This window comes from Balearica regulorum, chromosome 7, assembly GCF_011004875.1.
Source record: "Balearica regulorum gibbericeps isolate bBalReg1 chromosome 7, bBalReg1.pri, whole genome shotgun sequence".
NCBI classification, from domain to species: Eukaryota; Metazoa; Chordata; class Aves; order Gruiformes; family Gruidae; genus Balearica; species Balearica regulorum.
In genome coordinates, this window is record NC_046190.1 from 33,225,819 (window position 1) to 33,240,769 (window position 14,951).

At 38.1% G+C, this 14,951-nt stretch overlaps 1 protein-coding gene across 5 annotated transcripts in view; it reads right to left on the minus strand.

Moving 5' to 3' along the window:
- ANK3 (ankyrin 3) overlaps positions 1-14,951 on the minus strand; it is a 369,687-nt gene that overhangs the window by 271,650 nt on the left and 83,086 nt on the right. The gene's annotated exons all lie outside the window — the stretch shown is intronic.

Below are 14,951 nucleotides of genomic sequence, written 5' to 3' on the forward strand. Positions count from 1 at the left end.
AGGCTATGAATAGGTGCTGATGTAGAAAGCAAAATACATTTTTTGCCTTCTCTGACAATGCTGCATAATACTGAGCTCACTTGGAAATCCATCTGCCTTAACACTGAGATGAACAAGCTCATTATTTTTCCTTTAAACATCAGTTCACAGTGGTATATTTCCATTCCACCAAAAATCTGCCCTGTGTTGTGCATTTCCTGGAGCATGATTACGTACCTGCAAAACCTGACTAATTTCCAATTTATAAGAAGTAATGCAATTATCTTATTCAAATTAGATTTAATTACAAAGCCTCCAAATCGTCTAAGAATATTTTCTTGATATCTGCTCAGCTGAAAACTCCTATCATTTTCAGCAGGGTACACAACATCCATTTCTGGTTGTATACCTCTCCTTCTAGTTTGATAATCTGTGGTTAATTGCACCACCCTGGAACATCTCTTCAAATGGCATCTGGTTTTCAACCTGAAAAATCCAAATCCAAAGGAAAAATGCTAATAACCTTTCAGAGAGAAGCATATCCAAAACCCCTGCAATCCAGGGAAAAAATCTGCAGAAAACTAGTATACACCAATCCAACAAAACAGCTCCCATTTTATCCTCCTTTCAACAATGCCACAGAGCTGGTTTCCAAGAGCACAACAGGCTGCTGCTAGATGTCAGTGGCAAATTAGTAAAAATGCTATCATGATGTATATGAAGATGGAAAACATCCCACTTACCATCTTCCTCAGAACATATACTCCAATAGCATCCACAGTACCTGCATGTCAGTATTCTCCTACTGCCTTTATTGTTTTCATTCCATAAATTGGCATCGGAAATAAGAGCCAAAGAAAGTGATAATAATGTAGATAGGGATGCTCAGTGCCACATTCACTTACCTGCAAAAGGAAAAGCATACAGTTTGAGCTCACTAATCACAGAAGTTAGCTAATCTTATTAGATGGCTGCTAATTATCTCTGACACAAAGAAGGATTACATGAGGCAGGAAAAAAATGGGGTTTTTTTAATAGACATTGATTCATTATATTGGGGAAAGAAACAAATATCATATTTATCAAGAGATCATAAACATTTCCCTTTCTCTTTGCTGAAGAGCAGATGTGACAATGAAACAGGTGGTGGAAATATAAACCCTTATAAAACCTCCAGGGTGTTTTCTCAGGAAGCGTCTAATGATTGTCACTAGATCTGTTGCAGTGCTTACTTTATAGGCTAACGTGTGCAAGTAGTTGCTGGGGTTTTGCCAGTGATCTCCTAGGCAACTGGCTGCTCAAAGGAGCCACAAATAGAAGCAGTAAACCCCACTCCCGATTTCAGTCTTGAAGCATTCACCCTACAAAAAAATACACATCCTAAAAAGGTATGGGTGATCAAAAAAGCAGGCATTCCCTTTCTTAACATACTACAGTCACAGATGTTGGGAATTAGAATCAGATTTGTGTTAGTTCCAAGCAAATAACTAAATAGCTTATTAAAAAATGTTTTCAATTTGATAGATTTTATAAAGAAAATCTCAATTAATAACAGTACAGTGTTTACAAAGAGTGCTTAGTAATACAAGGTACACAATTGGGCTTCTCAGGCATCAGAGAAAATGAGGATTTATTCTCATATATTTTGAAGATTTATTATAATGACTTTATATGGTTACTTATTTCTGTTTAGCCTACAATACAAGTATAAATTTATTAAACTTAGGTCACTCATACATTTTATTTAGTAAGACAATAAATAGCAAGTTAAAACCTAGAAAGAGTAATCTGCTGTCAGCTGTTCTGAATAACCAGTTCATATATTATTTAATCACATCTCTCCAAGAATAACAATTCATCATTCATGCTTGCTTATTAAATATAGTTTTTAACTTCTTCAACAATTTTCTTTGTAACTCGTTTGAAAAACAGCAGGTATTTTCTTTTATAAAGAAGTATTAGACTTATTAAAAAAATTACTGTAGAGTATCTACACAACAAGCTTATTTATATCTTCATTTCCTCTGTATTTATATAACATTATACAGAAAAAATTAACCATTCTCCAGGAGAGATTGTGGAAAGAATTAGGAGTTCTCTCAGCAAATCAAATAAAGTCTAGTTTTAAAATATATTTCAATATAAAATGGGGATGCTTTCAGCAAAAGGTATTCCCCGAGTTATTCAAACACAGGGTGCAGATGATAGATAACAGCAGGCATAGGTTCATCCACAAAGTAAACACAACCAAAACATAAGAAAATCTCATGCTGCTAACTAATGTCAGTGTCATACCAATAAGGTCAAAATTAATTTTAAAGCCTCCTACAATCTCTTAACAGAGAAAATATCAAGGAAATACATAAGTAAACACATTACTCATACAGACACCTTTATAAACAAATACATCTCAAGTGTACACAATTTTATCCAGTTTTATTTGAATAAATGCATAGTTCAGTTTTAAAACTTGAAGCGGTTTTGCAGGTGTACAAAGGTTCCACTATATAAAGAGTTTTACGATGTCTTGTTTAGGCTAAGTTGAGTTTAACTATAACTTGGAACATATTATTTAGTTTTTTAATTAGAGCTACAAAGATGTCTGGTTGAAAAGGAATTCATATACAGTTTGTAGTGCATGATGAAAATAAGAAATGAAGATGTACAGAAGCTAACCCAAGCATCAGAAACAGCCTAGGTACTTCACACAAACCTTCAGCTTAAAACAATCTACTTTTCAGCTGCATTGCTTCCAAGATAATTTCCAGAGATTTCTGTGGTATGTCTGCATAATGTTGTACTGTGTCACACAGACTCAGCCAAAGTGACCTATCAGATTATCTCATTCAACCTCTAACCACACAGGGTATGTAATCTCCAGATACACAGCATACCTGGAATTAAACTGCTTTGTAATGCTCAGCTGCCCAGCCAGGAATCCAATTCTGAGTAGATGTACTCTGTCTTTAACTGTTCTTCGGTTGCAAGTGTTGACCATTAGGAGGCCCATCCTTACACGAGTGAATTAGTTAACAGTCTGTTAGTGAACAAGGCATCTCTTCAGCTACTGGGGCAACCAGCATCTCAGGAGGTCATTTCCTCCCTTTTCTTGAAAACTACTTTCTTTTTGTTTAGAGTCGCAGTGGCAATGCACAGAGTTAATCTCTGTTGAACAGCTCATCTGAAAGCTTCCACAGCTGCTGATCACATGAAGGATCTGGGTAGGTTGAGAGGAATGGGGACAGCCATCACCCACGGACCCTTTGAAGAGATCCCATGAAAGATCAGTGGCTAAGGGCTTTGCAAGCTTGGCCCCAGACGCACAAGGTGGCAGGTAGCAGTTTTGCAGGTATTTCTGCAAAACAATAACAGACCCGATCCAAGACCTTACAATAAGCAGCAGCAGCTAAGAAAAGGACAAGGCATAAGTATATTCTCTACATCCTTTTGGAGAGGCAATAACAGCAAGGAAGGCTGAAGTGCAAAAAAAAAGAAACACAGCAGCAGCAGCAGTGCTGAAGGACATAGGGCTATTGGAAGATGAGGGCAGCAATGGCCTTCTTCAGTTTTGATTTTATCCGGAGAGCAGAGAGTAACAAAGAATAAATTGTGAAGCCAGACCTCCTGCATTAGGATTCTTCCTATGCATGGACAATTTTTGCAATATGTCATTCGACTGGAGAGAAGAACAGCTACCTGGACAAACCACAGCACAACATTTCTTAGTGTTTAAGACCACATGCCCATGCCATTCCGCAAAGAGTTAAGAATGGGAATTGTTCTTTGCTATCTAAGTTCTGCTGAGGAAAACAGAAACAGCATTTAGGAAAAAAAAAGCAAAACCCACAGACAAATGGACCATTGTCAAAAGATGTTCTGAAGAAGAAAATGTACTAATTAATTCCAGAAGAAATTTATGAAGAGATCTTACATTTTACATAAAATGGACTATAGTGAAGTTATTTGCAACTGGTACAGTTCCAGGGAACAAACTTCATTGCAAGTCTAGTAGGGAATTATAAAAACCAAGGGACACAGGTTTATTTCTTCAGCTGCAAACAAGTTACCACAGGATAAATAAGCACACTTCCCACATTGCTTTCCAATGCCTGATTTTCCATAGACAGATGACAGTGAAAAATTGCACCAAGTTTGTCATATGCTTCTACCTGCCTGAATATGTTCTGTAAAGGAGATGAGGGGAGAACCAGAAGAGCTGGCCTCTTCTGAATCACAGCCAGGCAAGACTAAGAGAAGAGAGGCAAAACCTAATCAGCTAAAAGTTATGCAGGAGACCTCTGCTAAGATCTCTGAAGGTGTGAAAAGCAGAATAAAAGATATTGCGTCAGCTGAAAAGACAGAGAATGGGACAGAGGCAGTGACTGAGCTGGGGAAAAGTCTTAGAAATCAGGATACAGAATATTAACTTCATGCAGAAAGACAGAGATGAAGAGAGCAGCATGGCAAAAGCACATGCCAAACACCTGGCAAGTCTGGGGGAAAAGTTTGTCAGGGCTGACGGAAGAGAGATGAGCTTACAGTAAACCCAGCCAAGAGAAAACCATGGCATAAGCCAACTTTACATCAGTAGAATTGAACAGAAAATGACAGATTTAAGAACTCTGCAGTATGAAAACCAAGCCAAGAGACAGTAGAAGAAGGAAAGGAGAAGGAAGACTTCTCAAAGCACAGTCAAGGTTAGCAGAGGATTTGTATAAACAAGAGAAAGAGATTACTTCCCCCCCCCCCCCCCCATTTAAGATAGACCCACTGTTTTATAATGTGGTGGTATTAGGAAAGCAAGAAAAGCTACATCTGGGCAGGGAAAGCACACTTATTTAAGGAGTGGAAAGAGAAGTACTAGTCAGAATAGAAGGAAGAAAAGTATCAGAACAAAAAAAATCTAGGAGAACAAGTATAACCAAGAACAAAATACTTCACAGGGTTTGAAACCAAAGTAAGCAATTTCTGTAGGGTGGGGTATAAGGTGAGAAGAATGGAATCAAACAAGATTTTGAATATAACATAAAGGCAGCATGGAAAAGTCTGGTCAAGTGACAAAATGTTCTATCAATGTTCAATGAAGGACCAGCACAACCTTTGAGCTCCGTTTAGGTGTTGCAAAAGTCAAAACAATGCCAATAGCATAGTACCTTCTCTGAAAATATGTAGAATTCTGAAAGTCAGGACTTTCAGCAAGATAAACACATGCTGGCATAGACAGAGGTGACACTCTCTGGAGCAAGAAAAAAAATTAAAAATCAACAAATTAAAAACAGCTTCAGTTTAGGGAAACATGTCATCAGTCCCTACTCCAAACACATCCAGTCAAACTTTGCATCAGCTCTACTCAAGCTGTTGTCTTAAGTGCTGTTCTCCAGACAATACTATTACCTTCTGCTGCTAAAAAGTTCAGTAAAACCAAAAGATTGATTTTTTTTTTCTTTGCATTCAATAAACAGCTAAAAATAAAACATTACTCTAAATGCAGTAAGATACTCTCATCAGCAAAGCAACAATTCCACACATTGTATCTAAACCAAGCAGTCTGAAAAAGAACATGAGGTTCTCTGGTCTGCCGAGAGGCAGGTGTCAATGGAAGCTTGCATCAGCACTTCAACTGACACTCCAGACACCTCAGAAGAGCCATAATCTATTTACTATATGAGCCTATCTTTAATGAGCAACAGTTCTTGTTTCACAACTGGTGACAGTGCTGATGGTCATGTTCACCTACAAGAGCCGATCACAAATTCCCAAGAGTTTTCTCTCATTCCACCAGTAGGCTGGAAAATGAGACAGATGAATGCAGACCTACTTGAAGTCCCTAAAGACAGTATACATCCTTCATCTGAACAAGATTAACCTCTGTCCCAGAACATGAAACATTGTAAATACCAACCATCAGTTAATTCATGTCCCTGTGTATCAACTCCTGTTGTCTTACAGTTAACAAGCTGAGCAGAGGTCTGGGGTTACTCTAAGAAGCCAACACCTACACTTTTTAAGCATTGACTCTCACGTAAAATTTGTCATATGCTTTAATGAAACTGAACAAAACTGTTGATTAATGAAGTAGATTCTGGATGTGATTTCTACCAAAGAAGTTAGATTATTTTTTTTGTTCACTCTTTCTGATTTTATGACACCAACACACAGTATGGCTCCAGTTTTTAGTATCTGCAGCCAATGAAGAAATGTAAATCTGGGATTTTTTTTTCTATACAGAAGTAAATGATACTAATATTAGAATCATAAAATCATTTTGGTTGGAAAAGACCTTTAAGATATTGTGAAATGCCCCTTTGCTCCATTTACATTTCAAAATTAAGAAAAGATCTGCTACATCTTTCAGACATCATTTTCCATGCCCCGCAATCCACTTAAGAAACAAGGACTGTTGAGAAATAACGGATGTCTAGAAGACAGTAAGACTCAAAAAGAAAAACCTTTAACTTTTGAAATGAACAGATGATATTTTTGAAGCAATGATTTTCAACAGTAGAGGGAAACTTTCATTCTTTTGAAAAGAAAAATCTATTCTACTTTTAGGAACATCATCTATAGAATATGATACTATTCACTTCAGGAATAACTCAGGAGTCATGTAAGTCACTGACCACAGCTGTTGGAAGAAAAAAATTATACATCTCTATACAGCTGTGTTGCAATCAGATAAAAACTAAACTGAAAATGACTGAGACAGCTGTTTTTAAAAAAAATTCATCCATAGTTAACTGCTCTCATGCCACTGAACAGTTTAGATAGGCTGCAGTTAAAACACATATCCACTCCATACATTCTTTTTAATCACACATGAACATGTTCAGAGAGCAAAGGAAAAACACAAAAGCTCCATTAACAATGCTTGACATTTCATCCACCTAGAAGATGGGCTGGTAGCTCATGAGTGCTGTAGTTACTCTAATGGCAAAAGCCCTACCAAAAACCCCCAAATTAACAAAAAAAACCAAACCCAAACCAATACCAAAAAAAACCACAAAACACAAACCAACCAAACAAAAAACCCAACGGAACCAAAGAAAACCCAGAATAACTCCTGAAAACAGAAACTCACTCCCTTACTTTGGCAGGGAAAGTCAGCAAATACTTTTCTAGAGGAAAACACTGTCCATTCCAATTCACAGTGAACAACAAGGATAGAAAAGTGGCTGTCCTTACTCTTTGGCTAAAGTGAAAATCTTTTTCCTGCCCAAAAATCCTGTGAACATACATAGCAATAACAGATGTACAAACTAAAACAGAATGCAGTAGTTATCTCCTGGAGTTTAATTTTTCAGTGATTGTGGATGGCTCCAACTTTAGTTTATACAAGATTTTAAGAAGCTGGAACTATGAGAAGTTAGGACATGAGAAAGTTTATTTCACAATGAAATCCCTGAAGCCCTGAGCATTAATTTGCATTTTAGCAGAAATTCATCATCTGACCACATCACAGATATTCCCCACCCACAGTTTATCTTTTCTCTTTGCTCTTAGCTGGTATCTTTAGACCAAGACTCTCAAGTGGAAAAAGTAGAAATGGAGACAATTGCTAAGGTTGGACTGAAATGGAAAGACTGAAGATAGAAGTGCTACTGGGACTGTTTTTTCCATGTGGTCACTGCACATACCATCTGAATCCCAAAAGGTTCCTGAGCAAACCTGATGCCTTTTTCCTGAACTTCTCTTAAGGGCAGTTTGAAAAGGTAAAGACTGAAAAATGTAGTGCAGTGGGTTATAAAAGATTCTCCAAAACTCAGGGACATGTATTGAGCATACTGACAGCAGTGCTTACTTCAGAAAGCTGACACAAAACAGTTCAAAATTTGATGAAAAGAATAAATTTTACACATTTGTTCAAGTTTTCTCTCCTAGTAATTTTTCACAGAAACAGTGGCTCTATGATTTCTTCACTGAAATAATTTCTATTGCTTTTGGTACAATGCCAGGTAATTCCACAGCTGAAAGAAATAACAAAGAGCTTGCTTTTTGATCCACTACTTATTTCATGAAAGGAAATACTTACCCTTTCAGTCACAACACAGGCATTGTTTTCCATGAAGTACCATCCGTGCCTTACTTGGCATCAAGACAACACTCAGCACTTTATCCAAAGTACCAAAATTTACCTCACAGAACTGGCATGCACAAGTGTTATATATCCCACAATTATTTCAATAAATACCAAGTCAACCTCATTAAACAGCATGCACAAGCATATCGTAATGAATTACACTAATGCCAGGATACAAAAACCCATACCCAATTGAAACTTAACAGAATTATTTAGTGGGAAAGAATGATTAAAAAAATACATACATTGAGAATTTTTAAAGCAAAATCAGACACCTTTCTAAAAAACATACTTTTGTCGAACTACAAATTACAGAGCTGGTTAAAGAAAAATCAGAGTGAAATTCTGTGCCTCATGCTGTGGAAGAGTTTAATCACCATGATTCTTCCTAGCTCTGTGTGCTATAAATTTATGAATTTCAGATAAGTGAAGCATGCTTTGCAGATCCTGGAAGAGACTGAAATGCTTGCAGGTATCAGCCTTAATACCTGAAGCCAGCTGGAGGTCAGGCAGGTGCTGTACCCATCTCAGAACTTGCAATCACAAAGGCACCAGAGGAGAGGGCTAATTTCAGGTAGGCAACAGTGTAAGGATCCTGCAAAATTAGATTTTGGCATCTCTATATCTGAGTTTACAATCTTCCTGCTAAACATTCCCCAAAAGGTGAATTCGGCTCAATGTTTATTCACATCAAAAATCCTGCTGAAATGTTATGAAATATACAGCACATGGGATTTTGTGCTATCGTGAAATACACAAAGGCAATTATGCAGCATACTGAGAGTGGGGGTAATAATGTATTGACTGTATTTCACCATGGTTACCGGGATTCATAAACTATGAGAAAGGAAGTATTTATTTTGACACTGCAGGAAACTTAGGAGGGTAATATTCAATATTGATGAACTAGACTGAATAAGAGGACATTATATGAGGACACTAGAAGCTACTTTGGAAAGCCTAGTGCAAAAAAAAGAAAAAATCCTGCTAAAGAGTTTTTCAAAGAACTGACCTTTACTATTAATGGAAGCAGAACACACAGCAACTAAAACTGCTATTCTGGAAGGGCTGTGAAATTTACTAGGATTTTCATTTCTGTCACTTGGAGTACCTTTACCATAACTTTGCTGGAAAAGTCCTTTAAAAATAAACCAGTGTGTGCAACTTGCTACAAAAACCAACTTAACTAGGTCTTCTATTTTCAACCATGATGTATATTCCCACATGCGTGAAAATCACTGTGGAATTTTTATTATTTCCTGTACTTCATATATCAGTTTAATATTATTTAATCTGTGTAGATTAATAGGTAATTACAGATTTCCATCTCTCAATTCTCAGCTAGGTTGCTATCTATTTTGTTTCTCTAAGTTATTTAGGCTGTTACTCATGCTTACTTTTGTACAGTAGCAGCAAACAATTCAAGTTCAATACAAGCATTCCGTAAGTGAGATTCAAACTATTGACACTGTAAGTAAAAGGTGTCACATTATTCACTGTGCAGTGTCATTGGCAAAATAGTCTTTGAGTGAGTCAATTAAGAGCTCCGCACAGATCAAGTGATCTCCACCTGAAGAAAGAGCACACCTCCTTGGCCTACCAGGCACCATTACAGAAACGTTTTGCCAGAAGTATAGTTTGAAGCCATTGGTAGAAATTATACTGAAATAGAAAGCTAAAAGTTACACCAGACTTCCAGACACAGTACTCTACTGACATGGCTGCAGAACTTGGAATCATAGAACCATTTAGGTTGGAAAAGACCTTTAAGATAATCAACTCCAACTGTTAACCTAGCACTGTCAAGTCCACCGCTAAACCATGTCCCTAAGCATCACATCTAATCATCTTTCAAATACCTCCAGGGATGACAACTCCACCATTTCCCCGGTCCAGTGCTTCGCAAACCTTTTGGTGAATAAATTTTTCCTAGTAGCTAAACTGCTTTTCATCAGGCAGCTCAGATTGAACATACAGCCGTTTGCCCGACTCCATGCACACACATATAGAGTTCTAGAAAATGAATTCTTTGAGGATAGAAGAACAGGAAGATAGTGAAGGTTAAGAAAAATCATTAAGCTGCACATAGTCAGTTCCCCATGTCACTCTGTTCTTCTGAAAGTTGCAGACTATTTGGGAAACTCCACAGCATGTTCAAGAAGCATAGTTATATATACCAAACCCAGTCTGTACCGCTCCTGGAGACACCTGGCAAAAGGCTTGCATGGAAATACAAACATGAGGAAACCATTACAGTAGTCAATTCCAGACCTTGCATTACTTATAGTAAAGAAGAAAGTGTCATTGCTTTAAGAACTAACTTACTTTCATTCTCCTAATAGGTACTGGTTCACTGCTCACAGTTTGTGAAACAGCTTGCTTTTCAGTTTATAGCCAGAATGTAATTCAAGTAGGGCTAATGTAAGATTTCCTATTAAAAGCTACAGCAATGACAATACAGGGAAAGCTTCTGTCCCCCATTTCCATCCTCACTGGTGAGAGAGAAGACAGAGCTTCCCCAGGGGCTCTGGACATCAGGTCAAGGTCTGCTGGGTAAGCAGGAACAGTCATTTACCTAGAAGCTGCATGAAAGACAGGGGGTAAAAATATCTAGTAAGCCCCTCCATTCTACAGACTCCCTTCAAAGGCCCTAACAAAACCCTCAGCCTTTTGGAGCAGAGCTGCCCTCAGCCTGTCAAAATGCCAGGAATGCAACAGTGCCATGGTGGTCACTTTTGACTGAACCCTGAGCCCTTCCCAGCTCCTGGTTGACCATTTGCTCCTCCTGACCCCTAGTCATTCCGCAAACAGGTTTTCTCCCTACTTGCTCTCCAGCTTTCCCTTTTTGTGCTATTATTACTACCTCCATCCTAACAGGCCTTCCAAATTTGTGTCTTCTATGCAAAAGATAAATAATGAAATGGTAAAATTTAGAAAACATGGAACTATCCCAGTTGTTCAGATCTGCTTGATTACATACTTTGCTCCCCAATTTTTTACTGTTCAGATGGTGAAAAGGTTGAAGACAAGGACCAGGTCCTTACCTCATGCAGACTGCAGCATAGAAGGGCTCTGATTATAATTGTGGCTTCTGTGCTACTATTGAGAAATGATTCATGATTATACTTTACTAAACAGGAATTTCTCATCTTAGACTTTCACATCTCAAAACAGCAACCCAAACTGAAGGCTGTTATTTTTCAAACTGTCGTCTTTCTTGACTGCTTTCTCACTACAAACACACCACCATTTCCTCCCAAAAACATCCTTGAACTATCCTGCATTGACATTTAAAATTTTATGATGGCTGTCCAGTGAATGGCATGTATGCACAGGATAACCATGACAACAGATAATTAGCAGGTTTTGGCTGGCTGAATGCCACCTGTGAAGAAAACAGCGATTCATCTCCTTACAAGAGACAAAGGAAAAGCCTGAAGGAGCTCTAAGACATCTTGCATTAAACCATTATATTCCTTCCCTACAGTGTAATTGCTTATTTAAGCACATTAAGAGAACTAAGAGTTTCTGTACAATAAACAGAAACTGTGCCCCACCCCCCCCACTTTTACATGGCTTTAAAGTCAGACGAAATAGTGCAAAAGTAATTTGAGTGATAAGCCAGAGCTATGTTTTATTTCTTTTTCAAATTAAACAGTTTCAGCTTTAACTGGTGACAAAAATGAAATTGGATTTTTTAATTTCTTAGATTGTCATCAGTTGCTTTTTCACTGTTGAGTCCTTTGTGGGCTTCCTTTGTTTTACCTGGACATGATTGAAAATTAACTAGAAAACAAAATGGAAGTGTTCCTTCACTTTACTAGGAGCATTTGCTTGTGTTAGCTGCAAGTCTGCATTCCCTCTCTGCCTGTTATCCCCATGTACTTACAGTACAACTTATACTGTCATGGGCAGAATAACCACAGACATTTCTGCAAAACTGAGTTGAGAAAACCACATAACTGAGTTCTACAAGTCCTCCTATCTTCTTCTGGTGCAGGAGCCTGAAACCCAGTGAGACCACACAGGGGCACAGTAGAATTGAGTAGGAGGGAAAACATACCCTTAACACAGAATATTCCTTGAAATCCTGCCTGCACTGCCCAGCTCCAATTCACAGGATAGGTGGTTGCAAAAGCTGCAGACCAGCTGGACCCTTCCAAAGCTAACACACACAAAAGCAGGAACCACCCTTGTCCGTGGAGTCAGGGCAGGCAGTCACTCCTCCGCGCTGACAGCACAGCAGCACTAGCCACCATGCCAGTCCTCTCCACCTCATATGAAAGCACTGAGAAATCAGTCAGTGCATCTGAGAGAAATAAGAGGAACAGAAATTTTTGAAGAGGTTTTCAGGTAGGTAAAGATTATGCTTCCCAAGATTTCCACTCCACTGCTAGGAAGTAATGTCCCAGAGAGACCTGGTGCGTCTGCAATTCAGAGTTGGTAATTCCAGTTTCTCAGCAGCCATCACGCCTACAGCATCATGTGCTTAGAAGTTCTGGCACGTCAGCCACTTGAGGACTGTTCACAAGCCACATGTGGCTCTAGAGAGGAGCTACTTTCCCTAAACAGGAAGGCTAAGATTAGCTTCCTGCACCTAAAACGCCTGCCTCGCGGATAAGTGGCATGCTTTGAGGAATGAAGAAAGAGGCCAAGTTACTATTTCAGCTCTCAAATCTCTTCTATGAACCATACTGAAAAACATCACCTCTTTTTCTTCAATGTACAGGTATTACATGACATTAAGACTGCCTTGAAATTGTGTGCAATACTGAAAAACAGCAAATGAAAGAAGCAAGGCAGAGAAGTGAGAAGATGGGCAAATTGTTACTGAATACATAAACACTGCAAAGTGTTAATCAAGTGTGTTTCTCCCTATATCAAGTTCATGGCATCCAGTACAACATAGTGTGAAAGTTTTCACACTAAGTGCTCTTCATCGTGAAGAGAGAGGAGCAGATTTTGTTTCCAATGAGATCAGGGTCTCGTTTGAAGCCTTTACAACTGACAATGTACCAGTCAGAGAGAACAAAATTACTCTTTCCATCCTCTCCCGTATTTCCATACTTATGCATCCCTAAAGAAATCTAGTCATTTTCAAAATGTTTCCAACATTAATGTACCTGATTCTTTTAAATAAGAAAATACATATGTATTACTCCAAAAAGCTTTAAAACTATACATAAAAATCTGCAAAATCTGCAGCAACCCATGCTTATTAGCATATCTGTGCCAGTTTAAGTGGATGCTATTGATTTAACTCATCAGAAACACATTTACCATCAGCTATGCTTCTCCTATATTTCCAGCATAAAAGTCAATGACAGATGCACCATGAAGAGTCTTTAAAAGGACAGAACAAGCACTGATGACTTCTCATCCATGATTTCATGCAGAAGCTTCCAGTCCTAAGTCCCTATTTGCATAAATTCAAACTTATGAATACAGGAGTGCTAAGAGTAACTCCCTCAACCAAGTTTTCCCACTGCTACTACTTTTCAGGTGCAAAATAGTCATACTATTATCCTCACCTGTCTTGCCACAATCCTGGAAGATGTGCTCATTTACTCACACATTCTAAAAAGCAGACAGATTAATCTAAAGTAAATTTCAATACTTTTTTTTCTTGAAAATTCCACCAAAAGAGAGAGAACAAAGGGAAGTAGTGTACTGAACAATTCAAGGAGTTTCACTTTTTTCATTTTTTTCCCCCCTCTCTGAAAAGAACATCCTTCAGCATATCCAGAGCGATTTTTGAGATGTCAATGACAGAAGACAACTAACATCTAGACTTAATCCCATGAGTGCCATTGTCTTACAAATGGTAGAACCTACAAGAGAAGACAAACAGGGGCAAAACCAGGCAGTATGAATTAAAGTATTACCTTGCCACAACAGATATACACCAAGGTAACCAAACATGCCCCGAGCAATGCAGTAGCTTTTTTGGCTGCTAATCCTGAGATTGTGTTAGGTTTTGATAGCTCATGCTAAGAAATAAATCAGTACTGGCCTTATTCTGTTTCGCTGCAGCTAGGCTAGCCAAGAGTCAGAAATCCCCCTTACCAGTTTTTGTTTCAACTGTTACCCTTTCACTTACCCAACTTAAGGCAGGATTGGCAGGGAGGATCAAATGTACCTGTCCACATGGTGACATTTAAATTACAAGGGGCTTGCTACTGTTCAAGTTGTATTCTTGATAGACTACAAAAATACTCAAATCAACTGCTTTCAGATGATACTCTTACAACCCTATAGAGACTAAATACTTTAGAAAGATAAGGGTCTTTTATAGTGTATCAGTTTACTTAGAGGCCAGTAAACTGCATATAATGGTATGTGATGCAGATCTTAGATACAGGTAACAACTTCACTAGAAGCTCTGAAACACATCACCTGTAATAATCTGTACTACCTTTGAAGCTGGTACTCATGAAGCATCTCTGCTGGCTGGTTATACTGTAAACAAGCAAAAGTTGTTCAGAAGTTACAGCATGAAACTACAATTTCATCTTTCTCAGGTTTATTCCTAGCTTTATTTGTAATTTGCAATGAAACAGGTAGTACTACAGCAACTCTAAACTACTCCACCCAAGACCTAGAGTACAGGGACCAAGCAAGGTACCCAAAATTGAGAATTGTAGCAGAACCAGAATTTAGGTATCCTAAATTGGTTGCTGTGTGAGTTGAAGTCAAAGACATTGAAATGTGCATCTTGTTACAGCAGTACGGAGACATTTATCAATGGCAACTTTATAACACTACAGTAGAAAATTACTAAATCCTATGCAGGATGTGTACTACTCAGTTGTAAGATAGCAAGTAGTATCCTACATTTTACATTAATACAGAGAGGATGCAAATTTGTTCATAATTTTAACCTTTTCTGGTGTTG